General features: G+C 36.3%; 1 long non-coding RNA gene across 1 annotated transcript in view; it reads right to left on the reverse strand.

Moving 5' to 3' along the window:
• Positions 1-2,213: 2,213 nt before the first annotated feature.
• The window catches only part of LOC106726537, a 15,214-nt gene continuing 1,830 nt past the window's right edge, over positions 2,214-15,597 (reverse strand). The window contains exons 2-3 of the long non-coding RNA XR_001362607.1: positions 4,104-4,114; positions 2,214-2,223 (exon numbers count right to left, since the gene is read on the reverse strand). This is a non-coding gene — a long non-coding RNA (uncharacterized LOC106726537). The remainder of the gene's footprint in view (positions 2,224-4,103; positions 4,115-15,597) is intronic.

The raw sequence follows: 15,597 nt of genomic DNA on the forward strand, positions 1-15,597 counted from the left end.
TTATTCCTAAATATATTATTGTATTTGATGCTATTATAAAATGGATTTTTCCTTATTTGCATTGCTGGTATATACACACTTTATTTTTGAATGTTAAATTTGTATACTTATTATTTCTGATAAAGAAATAAAAGGCATCAAAATAGGAAAAGAAGAAGAAAATGAGATGCTCTTAAATGTAGAAAACTCTAAAGACACTATAGCATAGCCTAACGTTTAAGGCTAATTAGTATCACTATTTACATCTGAGCTATCTCAGGTCTCCACTGAAATTTTCACATACCCACAAAATCTCTCCTCTTTCATCAGAACTTGATTGTTTCTGTCCTGTGTGGTGTCTGGGAATAGATTATATAGCATATAGCCCTTTGGTAGTTGTCTTTCCACAGCAGATGTTTTTTTTACTACCCTTTTAAAACTCACTTTATGCATGTGTGGTTTAGTAGTCCAATATATAGTTTGCAAAAATTAAAGAGTATTTTGCATTAAGGTAATTTATTTTCTAGTTTATATTATAGAATGTAAAATCCCAGAACAAATCAGATGTGTAAAAATGTAGCATATTTTAATTTTCTTTAAATTCTTAAAGATATTCCAATTAATTCAGTTGTATGGAGTATTTAATCCTAAAAAATAAAAGTACAATTCAACTATACCTTAAAGAATATACCCACCTTCAAATCATAGAGAATGATAATCCCTATTGGATTAAATTGATTTTGCTCTGACATTATAAACTGACAAGCGGTTCAAAGGCGTATGAATAAGCTATATCACCATAGAGTGATCAAAGTTTGTGGGTGTCTTCATATTCCTATGTACTTTTCTATTTTAATGATCAATGCAATCCATGGTGTAGTGACAAACACAACTTGAAAAGGACTGATATCAGAAGCTCTCTTCCTCTTCTGCCATTAGACTTGGAGCGGGCACAGGAGCTATCAGTGATCCATCTGTGTTTATGACAGTCAAATATTGCATCACAGTTACATTATTTTGGGTTCAATTTCTTATGCATTATCCAATATACAGCAGGTGTGGACAACACTGAACATAAGACATCCACATCTCTGTGGATTAAATAGAATCTCTTTAAAATCAGTTTAGTCTATTAGTGAATCTAATTAGCAGTCTTTTAGAGATCCACACCTTGATGTAATTTGTATATAAAGGATGCCTATGTGCCTTCCCAAAGTAAGAATTTTGAGAAAAGAAACTCGTGTTGTTCACGCTCTTTGTCCAGTTCCTTGCTAAATTGATGTGATACCTTGTCATCCTTGCTTCTCTAAACTTTAATCTCTGTCCTAATTGAATCTGCTGGTGATAGTGGTTCCAAACACCTTCTGTATATGCACCAGCATCTGCTGCTCTCCCAGCCAGAGTTCTTCATGATGAGATTCACTTTCTGTGGCATCCATTACTTGACCCCGGGCTTGTTCATCTGCCCTTATAGCTTCTCTCATACCCCCCTGGGGGCATTGCTCTCATGCACAACAACAATACCATTTCCATGTGAATTTCTCTACACTAGTGCCATTCTATTTCCCTTAGGATGTTAAGGGAAAAGAAGCACCAGCAGCCAAACTTACTAGTATTTGGATGTTTCAAAAAATGTCCCTTTTCCTGCCTCCTTCTACTTTCATCTTTCCTTTGTTCTCATATCACCTGAAAAAGTGGCTCACTGATTTCTTATGAGATGCTACACTGCTTATTTCATAACCTAGGTTTTTCCTACCTTTTGTATATTATGAAACTCTGTGATTCGAATTGACCAAGTGCATCTCTGGTTAGGTGAAAGGAGATATTGGGGTTTAGAAAATCAATTTTTCTTGGTTTCAGTTATCAGTTGTGGTATAACCTAAAATTTACTAGGTTAAAAACAAGAACCATTTGTTACTTGTGAATGATGCTGTAGGTTAATTGGGCACAGCTGGGCAGTTCTTCTGCTTCATGGGAAGTCTAATGAGGCTGCAATCATCTGAAGGTTCAAATGTGCTGGAATGTTGAAAATGACTTCTGCACGTGGATGGCTGGTGATGCTAGCTATTGGCTTGGAACTGAGAGCAGCTGACCAGAATCTTTGTTCTCCCTGTGGTCTCTCCATGCAGTTGCTGATTTCTGAAGCTCCCGCCTCAGAGGTTAAGCAGTATCACTTTTACCAAATTCCATTAGTCAAAGGAAATCACAGGGCCAGCCCAGGTTCGAGGGGAGTGAAAATATATTCTACCTCTTGATGCGAGAAATGGCAAATAATTTGTTTCCATCCTTAATTCCCAAGTCCTCCTTAATATAACAAAATAACAAAGACTACTGAATCACTGGAGACCATCCCCAAATCTAATCTGATTTGTCAACACTCAGCACTAGTTTTCTTGTTCTAATCTTTTTTGAGAACTAAGTTTTTTATTTGGTGTGTTTGCATCAAGATTTAAGAGTAATAAACATATCTGTTTCATCTGCAAACATATTATACCATCAGAAGTAATTTAATTAAAATCAGGACTACACTTTTGAGATCGGGAATCTAACACTGTTAAAATTAAATTAGAAGAGATATAGCTATTCTGGGAATCTCTAAAACTGGTAATTTCCTATCATCATAGCAGATTGTTTGTGATGAAGTCCCACTGACAATCATGCTAATAAGTTGGGATGTTCCTACTAATCTCATACTCAATGGGAAATTGTGTAAGCAAGAAGAGCAACCTGTTTCCCATCTGTCCTTGGGAAGCATTCAGGGAAGGTCTCTTTTATAAGGAAGTATTAATCACCAAAAGTACAGAAGTGGAAAAGGAAAATAATTTAATTTCACAATCATAATTGAGAATATTTCCTGATATTGAATTATTGGAGTGATAAAGGATTACTAAATAAAAAATAACTAGGATATATGAGTGATTGTTAATTAATATAGGTATTCTAGGTCATATATCTCTTGAGTATAGGGGTAATGGCCACTATTGTGCTTTTATTGATGCAATTACTCTCAAAATTACATACTATATCACAGTTATACTTACACTAATTCAGAATTACATGAGTGTTAATATATTTAGAAAATTCTTAACAATATATTATGCTTTTCTAATATATTCACAATAATTTCTTAGTCTTCTATTTATTCTATTAGAGGCCCAGTGCACAAAATTCATGCAGGGTAGGGTGGGGTACAGGGGCGGTCCTCAGCCCAGCCTGCACCCTCTCGCAATCTGGGATCCCTCGGGTAGGGTCCCTAGGCCTGGCCAGCAATCAGGGCCTATCAGGGCTTTCCTTCCCCTCGCTGCTGGCTGTCCCACCCCTGCCGCTGCCACTGCTTGCCTTCTGTGCGGCGCTGCCCCTCCTCCCCCCTGCCACCAGTTGCCTCCTTCTGTGGGCTACAGGCATGGGGTGTGATTGTTTGGCTGGCCTGGGCCTCCCTCTGTGGGGCGATCAATTGTGGGGTTATGCGATCAATTGCCATGCACAGTGAGGCCCTGCCCACCCTGCCAGGGCTCTGTGATTGATCGCTATGCAGAGGGAGGCCCTGCCCACCTAGCTGGGACTCTGCAATCAATCGCCAGGCAGAGGGTGGCCTGGGCCTCCCTCTGTGGGGCAATTGCAGGGCTGTGGCGAGGCTCCCCAACCCCCAACCAATTGCATCGCACCCACCTTTGCTGGCCTAGCACCAGTGGGTGTCATAGCGTGGTCGTCCAGAAGGTTGTCCGGACGGTCGTTCTGCTATTCAGTCCTTTGGTCAATTTGCATATTATGCTTTTATTATTACAGATAATTTCAAAAATGTTATGTGCATAAAATTATACAGTAGATATCTTTTTAGGATTTACTTTTTAAATTTAGCATAATTCCCTGGAGAGTCATACATATTGGTGTGCATATTAACAGTTTCTTCTTTATTGATGAATAGTATTTCATTATGTGGGTGTACTACAATTTGTTTCATCATTCACCTATTGAAAGACAACAGGAAAGATTACAGTTTGGGGCTTTAATGAATAAAACCACTATGCATACTCATGCACAGGTATTTAGTGAACGTAAATGTTTATGTTTCTGGTTATAAAACCAAGTGCTGTTGCTGTGGCATGTGGTAGTTACATGCCTACTTTTTAAGAAACTGCTAGCCTGTTTTCAGCATTGGGTTTTGTATTAAATCGTTTTTAAAAAAAATTGATGTGGTAACTTATTTTTTTATGTCAACCATTGACTTTGTAGATAAATGTAATAAGTATTCTTGAAGATCTTTTAACTTATTAAATAGCTTTGTCACTGCATATTTTAGTGTATAAAATAATTTGTTAAGAAATATTAAATAATGATGCCATATAATAAAGTTTTTGTACACTAAGCAAAATGGGTTCTTGAAATTTTATAACTATTATTATTTACTCATTTTAATGACTTCAATTAAAAAAAACAATGAAAAAATCCCTGCAATAATCAAGTTGACCTTAACAGGTGAATTAAAGCAAAATAATTTAGAAAGATGCAAAAAGTAATTGTATGTTAATAATATATTAAAGCCTTCATTATAATTAGAATTGTTGCAAGAAAATAACTAATGCTGCACTCAGATTTTTAAGAATATTACAAGTTTTTTAAAACTAATGTCACATTAAGAAGAATATAAGTTTATGTATGAAGGCTTATACATACTAAATAAAATGCAACCAGGAAATTAGGATCAATTTTTGAATAATTATCAATTTGATTTTCTTTGTAGTTTATTTAATAATGTTTCCAGTTTTAACTGTAGGTTTTTGCAGTATATGATAAGTAATCAATGTAGTCAAGTTTATTTGAATTTAAAATGGGGAGCTATAATTAAATAAATAATAGGTAAATGATATAATTTTATATAATGGTATCATTCTTATGAAAAGTTTTAAAAGAGTATATTTCCAAGGAATATAAACTTATTTATCTGGAAATGCTTTATGTAATGCTTAGTTTTAAAATGTAATTTTAAAGAACCTGAAAATAATAAGACATACTAATATTTACCTTGGTGTTGGCCTGAGTGGCATTTACATTCATAAATTTATATGTACTAATATATTTATACATACACAGACATAAACACCTATATTCACACATGTACATACACATTTTAGCTACGTTTTACTGTGAATAATAAATCATCTCTTTCATATAGAGCTCTGGTGTTTCTGTTAAAAAGCAGGCATCCTATATAATAAAAGAGAAACATGTAAATTGACCATCCCTTTGCTACACTCACCAGCCAATCAGGAGTGAATATGCAAATTAACCTAACAAAGATGGCAGATTAATTTGCATACACAGGTGCCAGGTGGAGAGCAGAGCAGGAGAGCCGGAGGCTTAGGGGGTTGTGGCAGAGTGGGAGGCTGTGGGACGGAGACAGAGCAGGAAGGGAAAACCTAGAGCACAGGGAGCACTAGGAATTCTGGGAATTATAGTTCTGGTGGCAGACAGATCTCCTACACACTAGAGCAAAGTGAGCCTGGAGCAAGTTACTGTTGCGGTGGGGGAATGGAGGGAAAGCAAAGGTGAGAGACATAAGTAAAATCAGAGTGTCTAGGAAAAATTAAAGGGAAGATATCCTAAACTTCCAGGAAATCCCCACCAATGAAGCAAAGAAAAAAAAATGCCTCTATTATTCTGTGAGCAACAAACCAAACTGTGTTGGGGGTCTCAGACAATTCGCTCATACGATTGCAAAGATAGACAGAAACTCCCAGATTGGAGAGGGCTCCCCTGAGGGCTCCCAGATTGGAGAGGGTGTGGAGAGGGCCCTGAGGGCTCCCAGATTGGAGAGGGTGCAGGTTGGGCTGAGGGACCCATCCCCATTGCACTAATCTTTGTGTACCAGGCGGCTAGTCTATATATATAAAAGCCTAAGCAATCATTATGATTGGATGACCAGAGGACCGGATGACCAGCTGGTAGCTATGATGCACACTGACCACCAAGGGCAGATGCTCAATACAGGAGCTGCCACCTGGTTGTCTGTGCTCTTCAACAGCCAATCTCCCACGGTCCCTCCCCCGGCTGGCTGGCCTCAATTGGCCCTGATTGCTGGCCAGGCTGAGGGACACCACCCATGCATGAATTCGTACACTGGGCCTCTATTTTATTACATAATGCAAAGAAAGTAGACAGAATACTAGTAGAATTTTGCTTTAGTTCCCCACATTCCAATTTCCCACAGACTGACACAGTGAAGGCCAGATGTCTACACATGTAGTAGGTTTCTACACAGAGTACAACCTCAAAATTTGGAGAATCAGATTTACATAGGGGTTGCTGTGGGCATATCTGTCCCTCTCCTCTCTGGATGTGTATAGAGAAAATCCTTTCTTTATTTCTATAATGTAAGCAAGTTCTCTATGGGGAGTGTAGGGCATGGTCCTTAGTTTTTTACAACCTGAAGGGTAAACAAATAGTTCCAGGTGGTAGGTGGGAGGATGTTTTCTATTTTTATTATAGCTTGTCAGTTTCCATTGCCAAGAATTTGTAGAACATTCAAGAACACCAACAAACACAAAATTTTTCTTCCACAATATTCCTTTCTTAGTGTTACATGGTTTTGGCCCCTGGCATATTTTCCCAAATACATGCCACTCTGTCTACAACTCATATTACTATAATTCACACTGTCTGGTACAACATGTATTCAGCTTGTCTTATAAAACTCTTCTTTAGTCACTAGTGTGATCCTGAATTTTCTTTTCAAATTTATTTCTTACAGTATTCCATCCTTGTGTAGCCTAAAGTTTTGTCTGAAACTGTGAAGCTTCTAAAATTTGAAGTTAGCCTGTCAGTTTTAGAAGATACTAGTGTCCTGTCCGGTACACGATTTGTGCACATTGAAAGGGAATTAATTAGAAGAAATATTTTAATATCACTATTCGACCTGTCTCTACAATAGAAGTGTCAACCAAATTTATGATTGGCAATGATAGATCAAAACACACACGTGCAATTGGCGCCAGCAAGAGCTTTCTATGTATTGTGCATGTGCAAGTCAACTTAGCTTTTTATGTATATAGAATAATCTTGCTTAATTAGACCTGCTTTCTGATGTACTAGGTGTAGCAGTTAATGTGGATTTTTTTCAATAGATGGAGTTACACATATGTTGATATATATGAGATTTGATATGTATGCTATTTTGTTGTATTCAAAATTTCATATGTCAAATTTTCTGAAGGTTTTAACATCATAGATATTTTTATGCTTAAAAATGTTGAATTTTGTGCCCCCAAAAAAGAGCATTTGCGGTAATTTTAATTCATTACTTTATTTTGAAGAAAAGTGCTGCTGAAAGTTATCATGTACTTCGGGAAGCTTATGGTGAACATGCTCCATTTTAAGATACTTGTGAATGCTGGTTTAAATGCTTTAAAAGTGATGATTTTGATGTGAAATATAAAGAACATCCAGGTCAACCAAAAAAGTTTGAAGACCAACAATTACAAGCATTATTGGATGAAGATGATGTCAAACTCAAAAACAACTTGCAGAAAGATTAAACGTTGCTCAGCAAACAATTTCTGATTGTTAACAAGCAATGGGAAAGATTTTTAAGGAAGGAAAATGGGTGCCACATCAACTGAACGAAAGACAAATGGAAAACCAAAAGTCCTCAGTAAAATGTTGCTTCAACGGCACAAAAGAAAGTCTTTTTGCATCGAATTATGACTGGCAATGAAAAGTGGATTTATTTTGAGAATCCTATATGCACAAAATCATGGATTGATCCAGGTCAATATTGACTGCAAGAACAAATTGCTTCAGAAAGAAGACAATGCTCTGCGTTTGGTGGGATCAGGAAGGTGTGGTGTATTATGAGCTTCTAAAATTAACCAGGTGAAACCATTAATACTGATCACTACTGACAACAAATAATCAATTTGAACCACGCTTTGATAGTGAAATGACCAGAATGTTCCAAAAGACACAGCAAAGTAATTTTGCTTAATGATGATGCACCATCACATACTTCAAAACCAGTTAAAGACACATTAAAAGATCTTGCCTGGGAAGTATTAACCCACCCACCACATTCACCAGACCTTGCTCCTTCAGATTACCACTTGTTCCCATCGATGGCACACGCACTTTCTGAGCAGTTATTGTGCTTTCTTTTATTACAAAATCTGCTGTATTAATGCGGATTAACTGTTAACTGGTTAATAATGCCAATTAATTATTAACTGGTTAATAATATGAATTAACTCTTAACTGGTTAATAATGCGGATTAACTGTTAACTGGTTAATAATGCAGTATTTATAATCCAAAGAAAACACGATAATTTAAAGAGAAACATCAAAAGTGCTTTATTCAAAGTAATGTCCATTGCTAGGTACACATTTCCTCCATCTTTAGGTAATTTGTGGATACCTTCTCAATAGAACTTTTCTTGTTTTGAGGAAAACCATTCAGAGACCCAATTTTCCACTTCTTCCTATGTTTTGAAGTGCTGCTCAGAAAGTGCGCATGCCATCAATGGGAACAAGTGGTAATCTGAAGGAGCAAGGTCTGGTGAATATGGTGGGTGGGTTAATACTTCCCAGGCAAGATCTTTTAATGTGTCTTTAACTGGTTTTGAAGTGTGTGATGGTGCATAGACTATTAGACCTGTTTCCTGATTTAGCTAAACTTTTTCCAGCTCAGTGAAGCACCCAAACTTCTGTTTCAGGTAATTGTCAGCAAAATAGCAGTAATATCAATATGAAGCAGATTGTTATTGTAGATCACACAGGGAGAACAAAGGGTAAAATATTTAACTGCAGCAGTGTTTGACTATATTCTGCACAGTGAGAAAACCTGAAGTCATTTTTAAGTTCCACCATTTCTTACTTCTTTTCAGTCGGGTCAAGTTTCTAAACTTTCTAAATCTTCATTTTCTGGCTAATAAAAAGAAAATAGGATTCCACTGAGTCTCCTATATACCTACTCCAGGACCTCTGTGAGGATCAAATGAGATGAGGCACGGGAAAACGCTTCCCAAACATTTCGTTAAAGTGTAAAATGTTTGCACCTGGCTATAAAGCAAGTTGTGTTCCTGGGCTGAAGAAACTCAAAGGAGGCTAGTTGCTAAGGAGAGGAAGCTGGGAGTTGCTATGTGACGTCATTACCCGGTGCCCACAGAGACTGTTTCTGGGCTGGGCTCGGCTGTGGGCCGCATTTTGCACCATGGGGTCTTGGCAGCATTGGCTGCAATTTGGTGGGGTGTCGTTCCGGGATGGTGGCGGGGCCTGTGTCCCACCTGGGGGAAGCCAAGTATTGGTTTGTCGGTGCCAGGTCCATGGTGCTGTTTAGTTTTAAGTGGCCAGTGCAAGGTCCATGGTGCTGTTTAGTTTTAAGTGGCCAGTGCACATCATGGCAGCTCCTGCATTGAGCATCTTCCCCCTTGGGGTCAGTGCACATCATAGCTACTGGTTGGATGAGCACTTAGACTTTTATATGTATAGATACTGAGAGAAATAACATGAGTGATTATCGGATAATATATAAAAGAATAGATGACTTAAAAACAGAGGCTAAAAAAATGATAAAGTCTGGTAAATTAGGAAACGCTGGGACTGACCTGTTGAATCAATTGGAACATGTAACACAAATGAAGGCACATAGTATATTCTTAATTTTAATCATTATTTTAAGGAAAACTTTGTTGCAAACCTCTGCCAGTAATTATTTCATATATTTTGAATGTTTAGCCTAGGAAGTTAAAGAGGAAAGGAAAGTAACTTAGATGTTTACTCCATACAAAATTGGATCAATAAACAGGACCAAAATCCTTTGCCTTCTTCCACAAAATTGAAAATTTTATTTAAAAAATATAACTCATTTGGAAGAAAAAAAATGTGTTATTGAGTGATAAAGTACTGGTTTTGAATAATAAAGCAGAGAAAAAGAATTTTCCATAGTAGGCACTATTGAAAAATACTTTAAAATACAGTTATTATTATTTCAGGATGTACAACATTTTCTTCTAAATTTAAAAGCATGTCATCCAATATGTTAATAATATAGTCAATGCTAAATCCAAGAAAAATATGTAGAAAATAGTATCTATTATTGCTAATAATTGTTCTTGAAATGTTCTCTGTCCAGCTGAATTTTAATAACATAGCTAAGAAGCATTTCTATACTTTATTGTTTTTTAACAGTAGCCTATACTTGCAAGTATGTATTTTAGTGCCCTTGTGTCTCTGTCATCATCATTTATCATTGTTTCATTTTAATATATTTTGTTTTCATTAACAAGGGATTCTATTAGCTTTCATTATGCATGATTTTCTATTCCATGATGTATTTAAAATAATGGAAACCCAGGAGGGTCATTTTTCTGATATCTAGACAACTCATATAAGCAACACCAGCCCATGGGTCTTTAAATACTTCATTTAATGCCATGTATTCAACAGAGTAGATTTGCTTTATTGTGTTATCATTGCAGAAAGCCACGGATCCACCTTGAAGCAATTAAATAAATATACTGTTTTGAAAGATTATCATTAAAAATTTGTTTTTTAGATGGATTAAACTTAGTTGAATATTCTTTAAAGTGTTAACATAACACAGTGTAGACAGATGAGAATAATAGCTTTGCTAATAGGGTATGTCTGTATCCCAGAATATCATGAGTTATTGCATAAAAACCTTTGTCAAAGCATTGTCATAAATAAGAAAAATGTGATTATGGTGAAAACATAATTTTTCATGTTGTTTTACAGCTTTACTTTCCTGGAACACTCTCTCTACATTTGTCATTTGGCAAATTTTTACTCATCTTCAAGACTCAATGCATATGTTACAAACACAGTAAAACTTTTCATTACACATCAAGTGTCTCTTTCCACTCCTTCTTTGTCATACAGCTCAAGACTTGTCCCAATCACCGTTGTTTCTTGAGATATTGAATGAAATCAATTATGAGTTAATGAAAGAGGTAAATGGAATAATACTTGTTTTGTATTATAATATTTTGTTATTGTATGTGGAATATTTAATAAGGAGAATAAAATTTAAAAACAACATTTTTAAAACATAGGACAGGTATAATAAATATGAAAAACCCCCACTAATGACCAATATAATAATGAATAATCTAAACTGCAAAAATCCCAAGTTAAACACATAGAATAGAGTAAATTAGTGATCACTTTGTAAAATACCTTTCCTTCAGTCCAGAATTAGTACTTAGTCTCAGGTCCAACAACAATTTTGTCATATTTTCATACTAACTCATATGACAAAGTATTGTAATTTTTTCTACTTGTCTCCTGCATGCCAAGGACAATCTTTAAAAGATGGCACATTTCTAACTTATGGTTACATATTTTTATTATCAGCATAAATCTCTGAATATTTCATATCCACAATTAATTCTGAATGAACGAAATAATAAATTATTGCATGGTTACGTGTTATCACCAAATGTAATGTCTTTGTAGAGCCATTTCGCCATAGGGCTTTTTATGAGGCTTCCCATTTTGAAAAGATGAGACTCTCATAAATTGACCTTTCAACCCACTTCTAAAATCTTTATGTTTTAAATCACTTTAAACACTATGTCAAAATTGCCTGGATTTTGAAATTTTCCTTCTATTTAATACACTACATGAATGTTGGGCCTATCAAAAAACTAGTTTAGTTTTATAGAACATACACTTGTGTGTGTGTAGAGGGAAAGAGTAAGAACAGCTTTTTTTTGCTACTGAGAAATTTATGATTCTTTATAGAGGTTTTTTTAATCTAAATATTATAAATTTTTTCACTTGATCATATTTCTTTGTTTTAGAAATCAGGTAGTTAATATAAAAACATTGTCTCAACTCTAAATATTATAAATAAACTAGAGGCCTGGTGCATGAAATTTGTACACGGAGGGGGATCCCTCAGCCTGGCCTGCACCCTCTTGCAATCCGGGACCACTGGCTCCTAACCACTCACCTGCCTGCCTGCCTGATCACCCCTAACCATTCTGCCTGCCTGTCTGATCGCCCCTAACTGCTCACCTGCCTGCCTGATCGCCCATAACTGCTTGCCCTCCTGCCTGATCGCCCCTAACTGCTCGCCTGCCTGCCTGATCGCCCATAACTGCTTGCCTGCCTGCCTGATTGCCCATAACCGCCTCTGCCTCGGCCCTCGCCGTGGTGGCTTTGTGCTGTAGGACATCGGGAATGATGTCCTGAAGTTTGTTCGGCTGTCCAGTCTAATTAGCATATTACGCTTTTATTATTATAGATGTGGGCTGTGGATTTTTTTCCTTAACCATGCAGTAGTTTAAACCATACATATGCTCTGTTTATTTATTTATGTATTAATGTATTCTTTTGTATTGTGTGTTTTTTTCTATGCCAGATTAGATTGCCTTAGAGACCGGATTGGTTATGTGAAGGTAGGAGTAGGAGTGGTCTTGCTTGCAACAATGTTCTCTCTGAAACTGATATCTCCAAGGTGTGAGGTATAGTGCATTTTTTTCATGCACTATTTGTCGGCATACACAGAAATATGTTCTTTATGGTCCTTATATTTTTATGATCCAAGCTTCTTATCTTGTCACAAATTTGAGGTATTTCCAGGGTCCCTGCTCAGTGTTTAATAAGTCGGGAAACCATTTGCCATGCCAATTAATCACTTAGCTGCATAGGAAAAGTCTGGGTGAATTTGCCAATGGTAAATCCTCTTAGTTATCCAGTACAGACATCTCTATCCTTGTATCTGAATGAAGTAGACATCTCTATCCTGTATCACTTTTTATGGCCTTGCATAGAAGGGCACATATTATTTCTACTACGTTCTATTCATCAAAAAACGTACAAAGGCTCAACCAGGTTCAAAAGGAGAGAACATAAATTCCATCTCTTCACAGAAAAGTGGCAGGGCCAGAAGGAGCATGTGCTATTGAAACTATTCTTGCAGTCATTTCTGAAATGTGAGCTTGCACAGTTCCTTCTCTCATAACAAAAAATTCACATTCTGCCTCCATGCAAAATACACTCTTCCCAAACCCATTAAAATCTTGCCCTGTGACATCATTTGCCTTAGCTTAAAGGTCTAAGGACCTTGTTGTTTATGGCAGATCCAGGTGTGAATGAATCTTCTCAACACAAAACTCTGGCTTTTCAGCGCAGGTCATTCAGTACCATCTTTCTCCCTTGGGAGATGTGTGATCTAAAGACACATGTATTTCTGCAAACACACAAAAACATACACTGGTGGAATTAACATAAGAAAACTTCTCTAGATACACCCCTGAAAGAGGAGATACCACAACAATCAGTGACCCACACCAATTCTGGAATCCCATTGCACACATGTGTTCCTTATTTAACTAAGGCATTGACCCACTGGGAATTATACTGATGAAAGATTTTCCACAGTTCTTGGTTCAACCCGCTGGACTTTTTATTTGTGTTCTGAAGAACACTTTCCTTTATGTAAAACATATCCATTGTTTATAGTTTCGTAGTTTCTGCAGTCTTTTTGTCCACGACAGTATGGCAGTCCAAACTACTCTCCATTTTGTGCTATCCCAGATTCTTTAAATCCAACTGGATTTGAGTCCTTTGATTGCCATTTGGGTTGACTGTGAATTAACACCTTAATGTGGTTTCCCGGTGTTGCCTGGACTTCTTCACTTAAAGGTGTTCTGGCAAGAGCCTCCACTAACATCCTGCTCAGAGTTAGCATTGACTCTATAGCCAAGCTTTCAGTTGATTACAGTTTTTGGCCTTTGAGGCAACACAGCTTTTGCAGAATGGAGAAATGGGGAACCATACCTTCTGTGTTTTTTCCAACTTGTGTATTCATGAGTAAGACAAATGTTGTCCCTTCCAGTGGTTCTCAACCTTCTGGCCCTTTAAATACAGTTCCGCATGTTGTGACCCAACCATAAAATTATTTTCGTTGCTACTTCATAACTGTAATGCTGTTACGGTTATGAATCGTAATGTAAATATCTGATATGTAGGATGGTCTTAGGCGACCCCTGTGGAAGGGTTGTTCAACCGCCAAAGGGGTCGCGATCCACAGGTTGAGAACCGCTGCTACATTTTAGGATGATTGCTTATGCAGTGATAATTAGAATGATATCTAATTTAAGATATCTTTAAATATCTCCTCATCAATTCACAAAAATGAATTAATTGATAAATATTAGAAGTAAATTTGAAATTTTATTAAATCTAAATTATTCAGGTGATTAATCATGGCAGTATAAAAGGCTACAAGTTCTAAGAAATGTTTCCCTGTATGGAAATTGGGATCATCTTTTATTACTTTGCAGGAAATTACCCATGATTCATTCATTCAACAATGTAGTATCAACAGACTGGGAGAGTATAATCATTTCTTGATTGTAACTCTTTGAGCACAATGGAGGGACTTTAAAGTATTTTAAAAGTAACATTGTGCTTTTATAGGTGATGTGTTCATAAATTTTGAAGGAGTTTTCTCCACTGGGTAATTTAGCCAGCTTATTATTTTTTATTGTTTAAACTTGTAAATCTCTAAGTTGTGGCTCTGTAGGGTAGTTATTTCTTAAGTAGAAATAACTATCCTCTCAAAGAAATTTAGTTCCTCATTGCAGAGTATGGTTAAAGTAAAATAATCCCCTAACCTTTACTAAATAATGTAAAGGAAACCACCTCCACTGAATTTCGGCACACTTTATTAATTGTGTTTTCGAGTTAGATAAAATTTTATTTTACTTATATTAAATTTTATTCTATTCCTCAATTAGATCCACAATTTGATCATGATCACAAATATTGATTACTAAAGACATTTTAAAAGCTCTCAGCATTTGCTAGGCACTGCTGTAAATGCTATACATCTATGTTAATATTCTTTGCAGATTTGATTCATGAATTTGAAAGTGGTCAAAAACATATCTGTGTGTGTCATGTGACTGATACTCATTCTGTTTTCAAGTATGATGTAGGTTTTAAGGGATGGACTTTGGTGTCAGACATATGTGAGATAATAAGTTTCTTTGTTCTATACCTTCTTTGTAACTATCAGGAAGTTATTTCATTTTTCTTAGTCTCAATATGTAAAGCTACCAGATCGAGGTAATAATACATGATTCATAGAATCAAATGGAATAATTTAAGTGCTCTTAAAATGAGGACCATCACACACTGAGATAAATAAAACTCTTAGAACATATTCCAGGATATGTACAAGCTTAATTAATTATGTAAATAAATTAAATATGGTATAGAGGCCTATATATTATTTTATAGACTGAATGTGTCTGCTGAAACCCAAGTCTGAAATAAAAGATGTTTAAAATTTATTTATTTATTTATTTACATAATTAATTAATACATATGTCTCCTTTTTTCCCGCTTGACCTCCTCCCCCTGCAAGCCATTCCCACTCCAGGCAAGCCCCCAACACCCCAGTGTCTGTGTCCATTGGTTATGCTAATATGCATACATACAAGTCCTTTGGTTGCTCTCTAACCTTCCCAACTCCCCTGCCATTTGTCTCTGGATCTATTCTTTTTCATCAAATTATGTTGATCATTATATCCCACATATGAGTGAGATCATGTGATATTTATCTTTCTCTGACTGGCTTATTTCACTTAGCATAA

This window comes from Myotis brandtii, unplaced genomic scaffold, assembly GCF_000412655.1.
Source record: "Myotis brandtii unplaced genomic scaffold, ASM41265v1 scaffold279, whole genome shotgun sequence".
In the NCBI taxonomy this organism is placed as follows: Eukaryota; Metazoa; Chordata; class Mammalia; order Chiroptera; family Vespertilionidae; genus Myotis; species Myotis brandtii.